The sequence below is a fragment of the Crassostrea angulata genome, chromosome 9, assembly GCF_025612915.1.
Source record: "Crassostrea angulata isolate pt1a10 chromosome 9, ASM2561291v2, whole genome shotgun sequence".
NCBI lineage: Eukaryota > Metazoa > Mollusca > Bivalvia > Ostreida > Ostreidae > Magallana > Magallana angulata.
Genome location: NC_069119.1, coordinates 38,912,404 through 38,928,195, shown reverse-complemented (window position 1 = coordinate 38,928,195; position 15,792 = coordinate 38,912,404). Strand labels below are relative to the sequence as shown.

Below are 15,792 nucleotides of genomic sequence, written 5' to 3'. Positions count from 1 at the left end.
AAAACTAAAATAGTCTCCTTAGTTGTCGCGTGCGTCAGTCTTCGGAGCTCGTCTTTTCCGACCCCAAACCCAAGTCACCTTTCCTAAATAAACAATATCAAAGACAAAATTAAATAGATACACTGCTATGTTCTGAAAAGCTTTAATTGTCGATTTAACCACTCGTCTAGGTTGCTTACTTTTTATTTGATATAATATGTATATTTTGATGATTTGTTAAACTAATGAATCAATTATGCTTTGGCTTAATACTATGATTACCATTAAGTATTGTTTTAAAGGGACTTAACCGGACTTAGACACTCTTTGCGGTAAACATGTTTAAATATTACATTTCTAGTTTGAGTATTTATACTCTTATGATAAATATATGTATTTTGAATGATTCATGAACATTTAACGTACATTTTTAGATACAAGCAAGATACAGAGTCCATTTTTTGGTTATTTCAACAAAACATGACTGAGTCTACTTACTATTTACACATGTGTGGTATTTGTGCGAGTGTTAATTATATATATATATATATATATATATATATATATATATATATATATATATATATATATATATATATATATATATATATATATATATATATATATATATATCTCAAATAGTGATTCGTAAAATTGCTGATCATAATATAAATATAAGCTCAAATAATTTTAAAAATATATATATAATTAGGTAGTAGTTCCGGTCGGGGCGTGATCAAACCTATCAAAAAAGCCCTTCGGGCTTTATTAAATTTAATCATGTACGGGTCAAAATTATTACCTCGTGATACTCAAAGAATGATTCCTTGTTCCTTAAATATATATTGACAACCTCTTTATTGATGTACACATAAAAACTTGAATAAAAATACTATACGGATTGATACTTTTTAAATAAAAATTTATAATAGTGACTAATGGTGAGTGTTTATAGCATGAATATCGCTTAATGTTAACATGATTGACGTCATAGCGATGATTTTGTAATTCAAGTACATTTTGTAACAGTGGACTTCATGATGTGTAACCATATTGTTAAAGTTGATTTATATTCAACGAAAAAGGCTGGCAGTAATATAAAATGAGATATGTTAATGAATTGGACATGAATCGTTTGGATATTACTAAATATTGTATATTGCCTAATATCACAAACTGATGGGAAAAGTAGCGGTCAGAAAATATTCGTTAAAAAAGACTTATAGATAATGGACGTCACTGGTATATACAGGAAAGTAAGACATGCTGGCCGAAACATGAATGATACAGAGAGATTAAGCGAGTTCCTCATCATCAGTTTGTTATCAGGAATTCGAGGTTAAGCACCTTTTGAAAAATTACATATTAAAGCACACGTGAGGACCGTCATTCATTGACCTATAGAACTATTTTGATAAACCACTTTGACCAGCTAAAGATACAAAATAATATGCAGTACCTTACTGTGCTAGGCTAGTGTATCTTAAGTATTCAATATTCGTGCGGAAAAAAATTCTATGGAAATTAAATGTTAACAGTATGTGTACACAAACGAAAAATAATGATATATAACTGCCTTTTGATTGTTTTCTTTTTTCTTGTTTTATTGAAACTATATTATAAGGGTACAATAATACAAAAAATATGTACATGCAAAATAAGATTATATGTTATTTCAGTTTATGCATAACATAATTTTCTGTTTATATTTTTTGTTGTTGATAAGATGGTTTTAGTACCAAATGGCGCACAATAGGAATACTCTCTCATTTGAAAATACTGATTTTTTATGAAAGTTTTTAAACTAAAAAATTCAAGAGAAAAACTAAAAGAAATAACCAAATTTATACCCAGCACGAACGTCATCGCTTTGTTTAATTTATCTAGCACACTTTGATCAGCAAAGGTCTATTAAATTATGTTTGTAACAAGGTATCAAGTTTAAAATCACCTTCATCTCAAAACACAAATACGTTTTCCATAGGAATATATTTGTCTTTTTCCCAAGTTCAAAGCAGATTAAAAATATATTACAATAGCGATGTCCCTCAAATTGAAATATGGAATTAGTAATATCATTGTCTTTTTTATAAGTAAACAAAATAGTATTATAATTATAAATCTGTTAAATGATTATTCAATATTTAGAATGTTGACCTATGGAGAGCATTATGTTGTGTGTTAAGATTTTAATGAGTACACTTTTGAATTATTTTTCTTTTATATTACATTTTAAAACGTATTCCTACAAAGCTTTATTTTACCCTAAAGTCATTAAAGCACATTGGTACACTGACCTACCTAACAACGGAATAATTCGTTATAAGTAAAACAGTTTCATTTTAAAATCTTAATATTTTATATGTATTTTGTTTATTGTGTTCAATATATAGGGATTAAGCCACGATTTGAGTTAATTTGAATTTTTTTTCCTGTTTAATGTCCTGAATGCTCAATTTAACTGTAATTAACGTTTTGTCAAAATTTGAAAGCCAAATATCGAGTTACAAACGAGATACAGAAAACAAAGAGCCCTTTTATTGTTTACATGTCATGTATTTTGTCAAAGTAATGGTACTTTCTTTATTTTACATTATTTTGAAACAAAAATAGACTTGAACTTTGTTAACATGCCAACAACCTCTTTAAAAAGTATCTCGCTTGAAAATGACTTCTAACATTCAAATGTTGGCAAATCATTCAAAATATACAAGTAAACTGATGCATAAGCACTAAAGATAACATTTTCACTTTCCGTGCATAATATAAGGACATCGTCCTCTAGTTTTGCAGTAAAACTACATGTCGGTTAGTAATAAATATAACGGTGATTGTGTGTTGAAAATATACATACCTGATGACTAACAACATATATAACTGTAAATATTCTAAAAGTATTTTATTTACTAAATGGACGTGTAGCGCTGTTGACCATACTATTACCCTCCAACATCTTTAGCTCACCGATACAAAGTCGTGGCAACTGTATCTCACCAATACAAAGTCGTGGCAACTTTATCTCACCGATACAAAGTAGTGACAGCTTTATCTCACCGATACAAAGTCGTGACAGCTAAAGCTCACCGATACAGAGTCGGGGCAACTTAGGCCCACCGATGCAAAAATTCTAGGCAACTTTAGCTCACCAATACAAAGTCGTGGCAACTTTATCTCACCGATACAAAGTAGTGACAGCTCTATTTCACCGATACAAAGTCGTGGCAACTTTATCTCACCGATACAAAGTCCTGACAGCAAATGCTCACCGATGCAAAGTCATGGCAACTTAGGCTCAGCGATGCAAAAATTCTAGGCAACTTTAGCTCAACAATACAAAGTCGCGGCAACTTTATCTCACCGATACAAAGTCGTGACAGCTTTATCTCACCGATACAAAGTCGTGACAGCTTTATCTCACCGATACAAAGTCGTGATAGCTTTATCTCATCGATACAGAGTCGGGGCAGCTGATCCTATCCCCTCAGCATCTATTTAGACGTCCAGACTGTTAAACATTTTTAAATCCTTCGTAAACCAGGCTTCCAAATGCAAACAATTTTTCACAGACAGACAAACAGACAAACAGATAGATAGATAGATAGATAGATAGATAGATAGATAGATAGATAGATAGATAGATAGATAGATAGATAGATAGATCGATCGATAGATAGATACCTTTATCGCAGAGTGATCCCTCCCATCCATTAACACATGTACAGGAAAACGACCCTTGATTGTTAATACACGCTGCTTCATTCATACATGGGCTATCTTTACATTCATTAATATCTAGGAAATTGAATTTAAATCATTATTAATTAATACCGGGATTTTGATAACTTGCTATCCAGAAAAACCAAATCTTAATCTACGCTTATTGATTTTGTTGAAACACAATAAATAGCCTTTCTGGCCGATTGGGTTTAAGAAGAAGATATGAAAAATGTATATTCATATTTCTATTAAAAACTCAATATCAGAGTGAGACCCCATTCCACTTGGGTCATGGATTGATTAAACTTTAAAGTTACCTAATTAAGGATGCCTCTTCATAAATTACATTTTGTTTTTGCCAATTGATTTTTAGCAAAGATTTTTCTCCACGTGTTTCTATGAACAATTCCTGTTATTACTAGGTCCTACATTTTTTTGAATATAAATATATTTGTTATTTTTTTTTATACATTTCGATGCAAACTCTTGACAACTCAGAGAGAGAGAGAGAGAGAGAGAGAGAGAGAGAGAGAGAGAGAGATAATTAGATAGATAGATAGATAGATATATAAATAGATAAATAGATAGATACCTTGATCACAAAGTGAACCCTCCCATCCATTGAGACATGTTCAGGTAAACGACCCTTCGTTGTTTTCACAGGCTGCTTTATTTATACATGGGCTATCTTTACATTCATCAATATCTGGTATTCAAAAAAAAAAAAATTGAGACAACAGCATGTTAATGTTCAGTTCGAAATCTATCTTATATGATAAATTCGCTTTTTTATTTTTATTTTTTAAGACAGACAGATGGACACAGAGACAGAGAGAAGGACAGACAGAGAGATAGACAGACAGAGACACAAACAGACCTAAGTTACAGAGTGATCCCTCCCAACCAGAGGGGCATAAACAGGAAAACGATCCTTGTTTGTTAATACAGGTTGCGTCGTTCAGGCATGGATTGTTTTGGCATTTATCTATTTTAGAAAACAAATACACGACATGTTTTTGTGTTACTGCGAACATGATAATTGTGTCAAAATAAGTTGAATGTGATTTCTTAATCAATACAAAAATATTATCTCATTTTACACTATATTTATGAAAAATAATCAAAAGCAAAAGTAAAGTATGCATTTTGGAGAATTATTTTTAGTTTAGAATCTCTTTTAGACCAAAAAATGCAAAATGACTTATATGATTGAACTTTATCTGTGACGCAAACTTTCAACATTTGATAGGTTTAGAACATGATTTGTAAGACCTGATTATCATGTACAAAATAACAAAAAGAGAGTTTAATAAAGACGTTAATTATAGATTAATTCAAATAAATAAAAACATTCTAATTTTTGAGCGAATTTTTGCAATAATTTTTTGATCTGAAACTCTTTGTCTACAAATTGACATCACAAACACCCAGTGTTAAAATTACTAAAAATCTAGACAATCTGCCATAGTTACAAAAACATCTTGATATTCAAAAAGCTTTTATTTTAAATCAAATTGTAATAATAAATTACAAAATCATTAGTTAAAATGATAAATGTAACTATGCATATTTTTTTTGCTTTTTAACAAAAAAATATAATTAGATAAAACGAAATCAAGCAATTGATTGAATTTAGGTTTGAGGAATTATAGAAAATTGCAAATTTGGTGAAATTAAAACAATTGTGTTTTTTTGCATGTATCATTAGGCAATATAAAAACACTATTAATTTAACAAAGTCGAATGCTAGATGTTAGATACTAAACGGCGGAAAAACGTGTCCGTGTGAAAGGTGGATTATACAGAATATCGTTTTATTGAAAACAGTAACAAATTGATAATCACTGACACACTTTATATCAATATGATTGTTGTTGCATGCTGACAACAATGCACTCCACAAATTCAAACAAATGTCTGTCGTAAGATAAACAGTAACATTTTTTATATATATCTCTAGACACTGACCTTCACCACAATTTCCCCTTTCACAAAAAAAATCGTTTTCATCATTTTTTTTCTGAAAATTGAAAGAACACATGGCATAGGCTAACAATGTTGTCAAATAATTATATTGTGTTTCATGCAGAAATTAAACGGGTTTCTTCTTAATAGTTTCAAGATTTCTTTTTTCCACAAACAAACTCATCCAATTCTTATGTATGTGACAAAAATGTTATTAGATCACTTCGTGTATGGCTATGTTTCTGTTTAATCTCTTAGACAGATAACGTCTTTTTATCAGATGGAAATGAACATTGAAATATAGAATACTTTTATTTTTGTGTATACTAAATGCCAACTTGCTATTCAAGAGTTTAACGTTAAAATGCTTTTCATGTAGAACAACGAGATTCTTAAAAACCTATGTTACCTTTGATAAACAAACCTAGCACTGTACAGAAAGCAATGAAGACAGCAAAAAACACAATGAATACAACAACAAGTCTGTGTACAATCTTCGCGTGGTGTTGACTGTCATTACCGCCTGTAAAATAAAAAAAAATTGTTAATGCAATAAATGAAACTAATCACTTATCTATCAAACAAAATGAAAAGCATGATACAAAGGTAAACAGAGAATTGATTTGTTAGATTTATTCAGAAATTGTAATGACAAGATGTGTATGCTTAATGTGACTTATGTGTGTTTTGGGTAATTAATATTTTACAAGACCAATCATGACAGTTTGCCGAGTGAAGCAATGGACCAAATCGTCAGGCGAGGAAAACCTTTCATAACATTCATAGTACAATTTCACACAACAAAAATAAACTTGTGTTTCAATCTGTATTTTTATAATCTGTTTTATGTTATTATAAAATCAGGATTATTTCATTTGATTTGCAGTTTGGAACAGAAGAATGTAATACAACTTTTATTCAAAATGTCCCCGTGGTGATTAGAAAAAAAGGGGCACAAGCTTTTTTCATCTTATAATAGTAATCAAAATTAAGAAGAGACGGTTTAGGTTTGTTTTTCAAATAATCAACATATATTTCTCTTTTGTCTCTCAAAGACAGTGGTTATTTTGTTTGCCATTGAACTAAATATCATCCTTTGTATGTGTAATAAGAATTATACTGTCGTTTGCATGTGTTAAAGGGGCATGGTCACGATTTTGGTCAAATTTTATTTTTCTGTTTTTATTATTTACAATGCTTTAGGAATGCATTTCTATTGATCAAATGGAATTTGGGTGCCAGTCAATTACTTTTAAGCAAGATACAGGGCTCACAATTCTCCGTATTGTAAACAAGGTTCGGGCCCTGTTTTTGTTTACAGAGGTTCAATATACCAGTAAAACATCTTTTTAAGCTAATTTGTCTATCTTCTTATTCATTTTAAGCATAGAAAAACAATTTCTAAAGATTAACACATTCATTTGAGGTCTTAAAACTGGAATTTTGACTTCAACGTTTAAAATGTAAACAAAAACTTTGTAACATAGCGAAGAATTGTAAACTCTGTAACTTGCTTATAACTCAACAAATGATACCCAAATTGTGGTTGCCTCTGTTTAGTGCCTTACTGGAGCATTGTAAGCATTAAAATCAAAAAAATAATTTTCGACCAAAATCAGCTACTTCTGTTATCTCTTTGGTTGGCGGATATATCAGCTACTTTTTTTATCCGACTATCTCTATGATTGGCTGATATATAGAGGATAATTATATTGTGTGATTTTATATTTGCTTTATCCAACGAGTTGAAATGGTGTATATATATTAGCGAGGCTTGCCGAGCGAATATAACCATTTCAACGAGTTGGATAAAGCAAATATAAAATCACACAAATATAGATGTTCTATTTATCTCATACAATTTGATTTATATTATGAAGCTTTTGAGACAGTCCCGTATGTGACCCGAATTGTTGTTTTTTTCAAGGTTAAAACGATGATGCAACGTTGTGTTATGCGGCTATTGTGACCTTGCGCAATACAATTTAGTACGTCATTCCTGAGATAAATCTAACTGTTTTAATGTAAAGTTTCACTGAAACAAACCATAAAATAATGTTTTAGCTCTAGATAATTTTTCTTAGAGCTTATTCACTTGATTAAATGGAAATTCCGATTAGAAGACTTGAATAATCAAGTTTGTTGACATATAAGCGTAGACGAAGTTGCGAATGCTCGTTAGTTTGAATTGCTCGAACGAGGAACAGTTGTTGATGTTTAATAAAAACAAACACTAGGCTAGCCTTATGATTCGAAATTGAAAATAGTGAATATAGATGCTTACTAGTGGTGGAATAAAAGTCTTATGAAACATTATTTCGGTAAGTTCTTGCATATAAACACAACCAGAGCGCTCTGTTTTCATCGCGTCGTCAGGATGGCATCTCTGATAGTTAACGTAATTTGCAGTTTTTTAAACTTCACAACGGAAATTGAAAGTTGGAAGTGGGCTAAACTTATCAAAAATCTTGACAAACAAGAAGAAAGGTATTGTGGTTACGGTTATGAATAACTTTGCAAAAAAGTAGGGGGGGTAAACTACCCCCCCCCCCGGCCTCACTCACAATAGCCCCCCCCCCCTACCCCGGTACCGACGCATATGCTACGCAGTTATGTGTTTCCTTCATATTTTCATATTTGTAATTTAAATCTCTGAAAAAATCAATTGTATATTAATTTTTGTAGTAGATATAGTTATGTTGAAAGTACGAGCAAATCTTCGAAAATAGGTCACTGAAGCGTTGAAGCGAGGGGTTGTGTCAAAAATAGTTTGGACCGGAAATATTTGATAAAGCATCACCCGTTTTATAAGCAAAGGTTTATCACACGGGTAATATACACCACACGTATGAGATAAATCACATTAGATATTAGTTGTTTCAAGGCTGAAATTGAAATTCTCATAAGCTTGATTTTTTTGTTACCGACGTCAGAATGTATGTCGGATTAATGTGCAGTTAACTGCATGTTACGTTTGCTATTTCATTCATTCATATTTCTGAACAGAAAGTCAGAGTCTTGGTAAATGCTTAATAGTGTTTTATACAAAGCAGCTTAGAAATGTAAAATGTAGTGGTTGTTTTATTCATTTTCTGATAGGATGTACACGCTCATAGATTGTACAAAGTTAGAATGTTTAGCGAAATATTCCAGGTCAAAAATGAACTTTTGAATGATGCAAGACATTTTTAGTTTATGAAAATTTGGAAATTATTGAACCTTCAACTTTATAAATCATATATTATTTTAATATTTATAGAAAAATCGAGTTAAAAAATGTTAATACGACATATAGTGTGTTTTACTATAATTTCAACGAGAAAATTTACATATCATTGTTCTTTTCTAAGAATTAATGATAAAACATCAAAATTCATAATTACTAATTAAGACAAGCCTCAGTTAAAATTTTAATGTATTGGATGAAAATATCATTCCTCTATTTTGCTAACGATTTGTTGTATTTTTCTAATAGCACTCAAAGTCTGAAATCGGTTGTGCTTTGTGCATTGACTATGTTGTTATTATTCGTACTAATAACACAAATATTTGACCAATGGATGTGAATAATTTTGTTTATTCATTTGTTTAGATCTAAATCTATTGTTATAGTTAACGACAAAATACTGCTTAAAAAAAAGGAACAAATGTCAGAAAAAAAATAATACTTGCAATTCAAATTCAAAACAATATTGGATATTGGTTAACCCATAACGAAGATACTCGACTTTAAAATTATATTGATTTTTTACTTTACTCCGCCGATCTCTAAGTTAAAATCACTGAACATGTTAAGAAACAGACGTATATCGTTTTTCTTGTCCGTAGAAAAACAGTCCACATATCTGAGCCTAAACAGAATTCACACGAGTGCGATTAGAAACACGGTACAGGCGTTTCGTAACTATGCCGTCATTTTAAAAAAAAATCAGAAAAAAACCACAAATCATACTTAACAAATAATTAAAGAGAGAGCATAATAACTAACAAACAATGATCATCAGAGTTACATAGTTATTGAGAAATATGACAAATATCCATTAGTGAAAAATATTGTCCATCGAAGAATGACCTATATTTTTATGGAACAGAATGATGAAGCAGCAAGCGTATACGTATACATGTACATATGAATACGTCACATTAGAATTACGTGGGGAAAGTTTTTTTTTTTAGTTATTTAACGTTAGTTTTGTTTTCTTTCACGTATGACACAGATATTGATATTCTAAACATTTGTTGAAATGTCTTCTTATCATTCACGGGACTACTGTAGAAACACATATTTTCGTTGGGTCAATTTTTTTTTTTTTTAACCAAATAAAATTCCGTTGGCATTTAATTTCTTTATATTTTTATCTCTTTGTATTCATTAATACTTTGGTTAAAAATTCGTCATGGATTTAATTTCTTTGAATTATACTGCCACCGAAAATAACGAAATTAAATCCTCAACGAATATTTCTGCTTCTACAGTATGTTTTTCGGTAACATTGTGAACAGAGTATCTAACTATAGTAACTTATCCGGATTAAATAGTAAGCACTGAATATGTCAAAAAGATAAACCAATTATTATTAATAATTAATCTAGTACTGCTTGTCTCACCCTTTATGTTCCTGGCACGATCCGGAGAAACGGACGACATCACGCTCCCTATATGTCTTAAGTCAATATGATGTTATTTTTTAAACTATCTCAAAATCTTAATATGATCTTTGAACCTGTGGTGCTCTCCGCTTATATGCAACATTTGCGCATTCAATCGTAAAATTAGTTAATGTTTCTTAAGCCCCCCCCCCCACCATTTTTGCGTTTTTACGTTTTAAGAGAACAAAAACCTATCACATGTTTGTACCTTTAGCATTACATATTTACCTTATAGCATATCTAATCGAATGCCTAAACGATAGAAACTTTATTTTAATTGCACTTATGTACCTTTGAATAATTTTTTATATTATTTTTAAGAACCGTTTTTATATAATTTGGTAAACATCTTAAAAGTATATAAATCGCTTCAGTAACATGAAAAACAAATTAGAAACTCGTGACATAATGTTTTCCATTGGTTTATATATAGGCTACCCTATAACAGTCCATACAATGTATTTTTTCTTTAAAGTTTAGCTTGCTGTCAGGTAATATGTGGTTACCCAAACTACTCTTTTAAATTGAATATATTTTTCAGCAATGTTTAAGTCTTTTTTTTTTCTGAAAGTGTGCTTTAAAATAGCACATTGATAATATGTTGCAACAAATTACATTCTTGTCACGTGTGTTACCATTTTATGATAAATGAATAATAATTTTTTAAAAAAATGAAAAAGATAAAAGACCCTATCAAAAAAAAATTAAAAAACAAATACCAACTACACAGAATAAAACAAATTAGAAAAAAAAATGTCAACGAAGAAACAACAATATTGTTAGAGGTGCAAGAAATTTATCATACACATATTTGTTTATAGGTATTTTTGCTTCGGCTCGATGAAAATTTCGGGGAAAACCTCACGTGTACTTAAAAAGTACCAAATTACTTAAATCTCATTTAAAAGGCCTTAATGTAATTTTAAAATGTTACAACTATTATCCTTTAAAAAGGTTTTTTTAAGAACATGTAGAGGGATAGGGTGCAGACGCATTAAAATAAATTTGAAGTGCAAATTGTGTAAATAAAAAGTGAGCAATATCTGGAATAATTGACTTGTAACAATGACTCTATTAAATAGAGCAACATTTCACATTTAACGACATAAGATATTTTTCAGAAACCTAAAATATTTAAGCACTGACTCTTCTTTTTTTTTGAAAGATAAAGTATCATAACTAAAGCAGTGCCTGCAAACAAATTGAGTAACGTACGTTATTAAACAATAGGTCCAGAAATTCAATTCAAATAAGAAATAAAATGTGTTCCATTTAAATGTTTATAGAGTGTATATTTCTAAACTCATTATTCAAATTTTAAATTACCAAATAAATGATTTTTTTATACATTGATCGTTAAAATATCCAAATGGAGAATCGACTCTTCGGCTTTATTAAGAACTGAATGAACCACAAGAAGTACTGATGTGTAATCTAGATATGTTGTTAAGGTACATCACATCGAAACAACAATTCTAGTTTGTCGTTATTGGGAGATGAAAATTTTTAAGTTTGCTAATAATCAAAGAACAAAACGTGTTTTCATTAATTGGATGATAAACACACCGTTACTATAACTTTTTTATTTGTGTATTTTTGCATGACTTGCATTGGGTTGAAGAATGCATGGAATAATTGTGTGAATATGTTCACAAACCACTCATTACTTTTTTCGTCAACAATTTGATTTGTCACTTTATCTTTAGCATGTTCAGGTTTTAGACAAATCAAAACATATTATATATCACTATATAAAATGCAAAGAGACATTCATCTTTATTTAGAATAACATTTATTAAAGTTATCTGGCAAGTTTACCACACAATATTGCTTAAGACTAAGTAAATAAGCACCGCCTATAAATTTAATTGATCTCCTGTACTCCTGTCAATCAACTGATTAAGGGGCCCAGACTGAATCTTAAAACATTTTTGACGTATTATGGGTTTTCTCTTTTAAAACAGAGCTACGATTGTATCGAAATCATTTAAACCAACTAATATCTATATTAAATCAATAAACTGAACTTCTAATTAAGCGTTAGATATTTCAAAATCTTAAATTTATAGCATTGTTCAGAAGGATGCACATGTTTCTAACCAAAAATTCAACCAATTCCGACCAATCAATTGAGAATATGTATTTAGAGTTTATCTTATAGTATATTTCCGGAAATTAGACATGTTCATAACAAGTGTTCATACCTTATGTAAAATGAATTCCAAAGTCTTGCCTTAAGGTCAAAAACCATATATGATGACGTTATCAACGCTTCTTTTATTAAGTTTCACCTCTGTCAAATTTAAACTTTCATTTAGCTAAAACTCACGGTTAGAATAAAACAGTTTTTATGTATTTTGATTATAGATCATGATAGTGATAAAAATTTACTGGATGTTAACAAAAATAATTTTTTCAGTATTTTCTGGAATCATTGCATTTCGTGAAGACCAATTTTCTGGATTGTGGGATTTTTGTGTATTCGTGGGGATCAAACTTCGTGGATTCGTCGGTTTACAGTTTTAAAAGGAAAGCTAAATCTTTTAAAATCAGTTTTCGTGGAAAATGTAAAATTCTTGTTTACGGGCTACACATGAATACCACGGACATTGAGCCACCTCGAATTCTAATGATTCCATAGTAGATAGAAAACAAAAAGATATCTCTAATAAATAAGAAATGAATCATTATCTTTTGATAAGTTACATTTTTGGCTATGCAAATTTTGATAAAGACAAGTATTATTTCATTTTACTGTCATCGGAATATAGATTGAAATGGGAGAAGTGTAGTGATCAAAAATATCGTAGGGCTAGAAGTATTTAATACATTCAACATAAAAAGAGATCTTATTTTTAAGAACATAATATTAAAGTTTTTAAAAAATATGTTTTAAAAAATTAATATAAAAATGTATCTCTGCCGTTTGCTGTTTAAAATGCTAGGGTCTAGAGCTCTCATTACATTATCTCATTTGATAGAACATTTTAAGTCAAATCGTGTCCAAGTCCCTTTAAACTAGGTCGGGGAAACCAAACCTACCCATAAGGGCGGAGCGTCCGGGAAATGAAACCTTGGAAGAAAATCCGTGACTTCAGATTATCCAATCGGACTAACTTTAAATCAAGCAAAATTTTGTTTTTGGATCTTAAACAACCAGCGCAAAACTCTTTTACATCATTCTCCGGTTGCTCTCAATTCAAGAAACGTATTTTAAAATGTCAACAGTGAACGAACTGAGGGAAACCAACTTATGATAAGAAATCTGCGTGAAACTTCCCTTTTAAGAATGTTGCGTGAATCTTCCTTTCTAAGACCGTGCGTGGAACTGTGCTCGGACTCTGTTATAAGGACTGTGAACGAGCTGACTTCGATTTGCTCTAGTTATTTTGTAATATATTGATATTATTTTTCTTAATTTCTATTTTAATCGTAAAGGATTAAAACTTATATTTGTAATTTAATTGATCTTACACATGTATCTTAAAACATAACATGGAAATCATTTAATTTTTATTTAATAATCTATACGATCTATTTTATTACTTTATATTTGTTATAAACTTCATCTATACCTGTTGATAACTATTGTGATTATTAAGTAATCGCTGCTATTGCATTACGGCCATTAACATAATAAAAGGTTTGTTCACAGTATGCTTCGCAAAATACATATTTCCATACAACGCTCTGCTACAGACATAAAAACAACATGGCCTACATCATATGCGGATCCAGAAAAAAACAGATTTCAAGGAGGAGGAAGGATTACAAGTGATAAGTGGGTATCTCGGAGGGAAATCAAAGGCCTATTTTCGGGAAGTTTACTAGGAATTTTAAATGTTTGATTTGTCGAAAGGGAGATGGTTAGGTCCTTCTTCCGGTCTAAATCCACATAATAACCTTCTCTAAGCATCCGAAAGCTATGACATTCAGCATTGAGGCATGGATAGTACATCAATGTCAGATAATACTTCATATATCCTTACTTGATAAAGATTAAAATAATAATATCTACTAAGCTATGGCCCTTAATTGCCACCTTCTCGAAAACATAAACCTCATCAAGCATCCAAATCTATGGCTTAGATTCCGCATTCAAGCCTGTAAAGTGCCAACGAATTGTATACCACATCGTCTATGTACGTTTGGTAAAGATAGGGCAAGTATCAATTAAGGTATGGCTTTCAAATGACACCTGCTTAAAAAACGTTAACCAGGTTGTGACGCCGACGCGGGGGGTTAAGCAAAACCCCCCACTTTCTTCGTCTCGGTTATCTAAAATGCAATAAATATTAGGTGTTACATGTTATATTGTATGCAAATTACGCATGCAAGATCAGAACAATGCCTTATTTTAAATAGTCACTTATCACTTCTCCCATAGACAACATAACTTATATATCATTTACACAACACCATAAAGAGAGTTGGAGGGTTTTTATCCTTTATCATTTTGTAAATGACACAACACTTGGTAAATCAAAAAGTTTACTTTCAATTTAGCATCCAAACATATAATCCAATACATCACAAAACTTGTACACTAATTCTCTTATCATAAAACAATATATGATCATAATCACAAGACAGTAAAGTAATATGATTGACAATAAATAAACCAAAGGGGGTTCTAATGATATCATTATATCTAGTCAGATATATTTGATAGGCATGGATAAACTCTCTTTCATTGCCAATTAAAAACAGATGTGACAGGATTTCATCAACGATTATAAAATCTCACACGATAATTCTGACAAGGTTTTGAGGACTGATTTTACCATCGCGTTTAGGATATCTTGTCAGTTATATTACTCAGAACAACTTACACACATTTAAAAGCAGTAGAGATTCTAAAGTTACCTATTCATTCATGCTGCAAGTTTCTAATAAAACTTTAGTATTATAGTTTAAGTGTTGGGTCAATTTGTGAGAATCAAAACTGGCAATTGGTCAACGCTACATTGATGACAAGATAAAACAGGTTCCGGACATTGTAGATATGAAATAGCTCAAACAGATAAATTAGAAAAATGTTGATGAAATGGCAGGACTGTTGGACTATTGTTATATACAAAGAATTCTTCTCCATGGCAAGTAGGCAGATTATACAATGTGTATGGGGGAGGGTGTATATTTACACGGTAGCTATTAATGTTTAATCACAGACAGTAAGGACTAGTTTTAAACAGCAATGATCCCATAGAACATGAAGCAAATATCATACACCATAAAAACATAATAATTCTATGACTACATTTTTTACAATACAATTCTGACATTAATGCCATGAAATATTGCTATAGTCTTTGAATGATGCATAGTAACTGGACAGTTTTAATAATACAGCACATTCAGTGCTAAGTAAATTCACTGGATGAGTGCAGAATTTGATTTTGCTTAAAAAGTCAACAAACACTATTTGATAATTTGATAATAAAAACAATAACATATAACATGTACAACATCTGGTCTGGT

General features: G+C 30.6%; 1 protein-coding gene and 1 long non-coding RNA gene across 2 annotated transcripts in view; both read right to left on the bottom strand.

The window, feature by feature from the left end:
• The window catches only part of LOC128162486 (uncharacterized), an 85,759-nt gene that overhangs the window by 45,952 nt on the left and 24,015 nt on the right, over positions 1-15,792 (bottom strand). The gene's annotated exons all lie outside the window — the stretch shown is intronic.
• On the bottom strand, positions 3,657-4,656 carry LOC128162507 (uncharacterized). The gene is made up of 3 exons (XR_008240678.1): positions 4,574-4,656; positions 4,289-4,402; positions 3,657-3,771 (listed from the first exon to the last, which is right to left on the bottom strand). It is a non-coding gene; the product is annotated as an uncharacterized LOC128162507 (long non-coding RNA).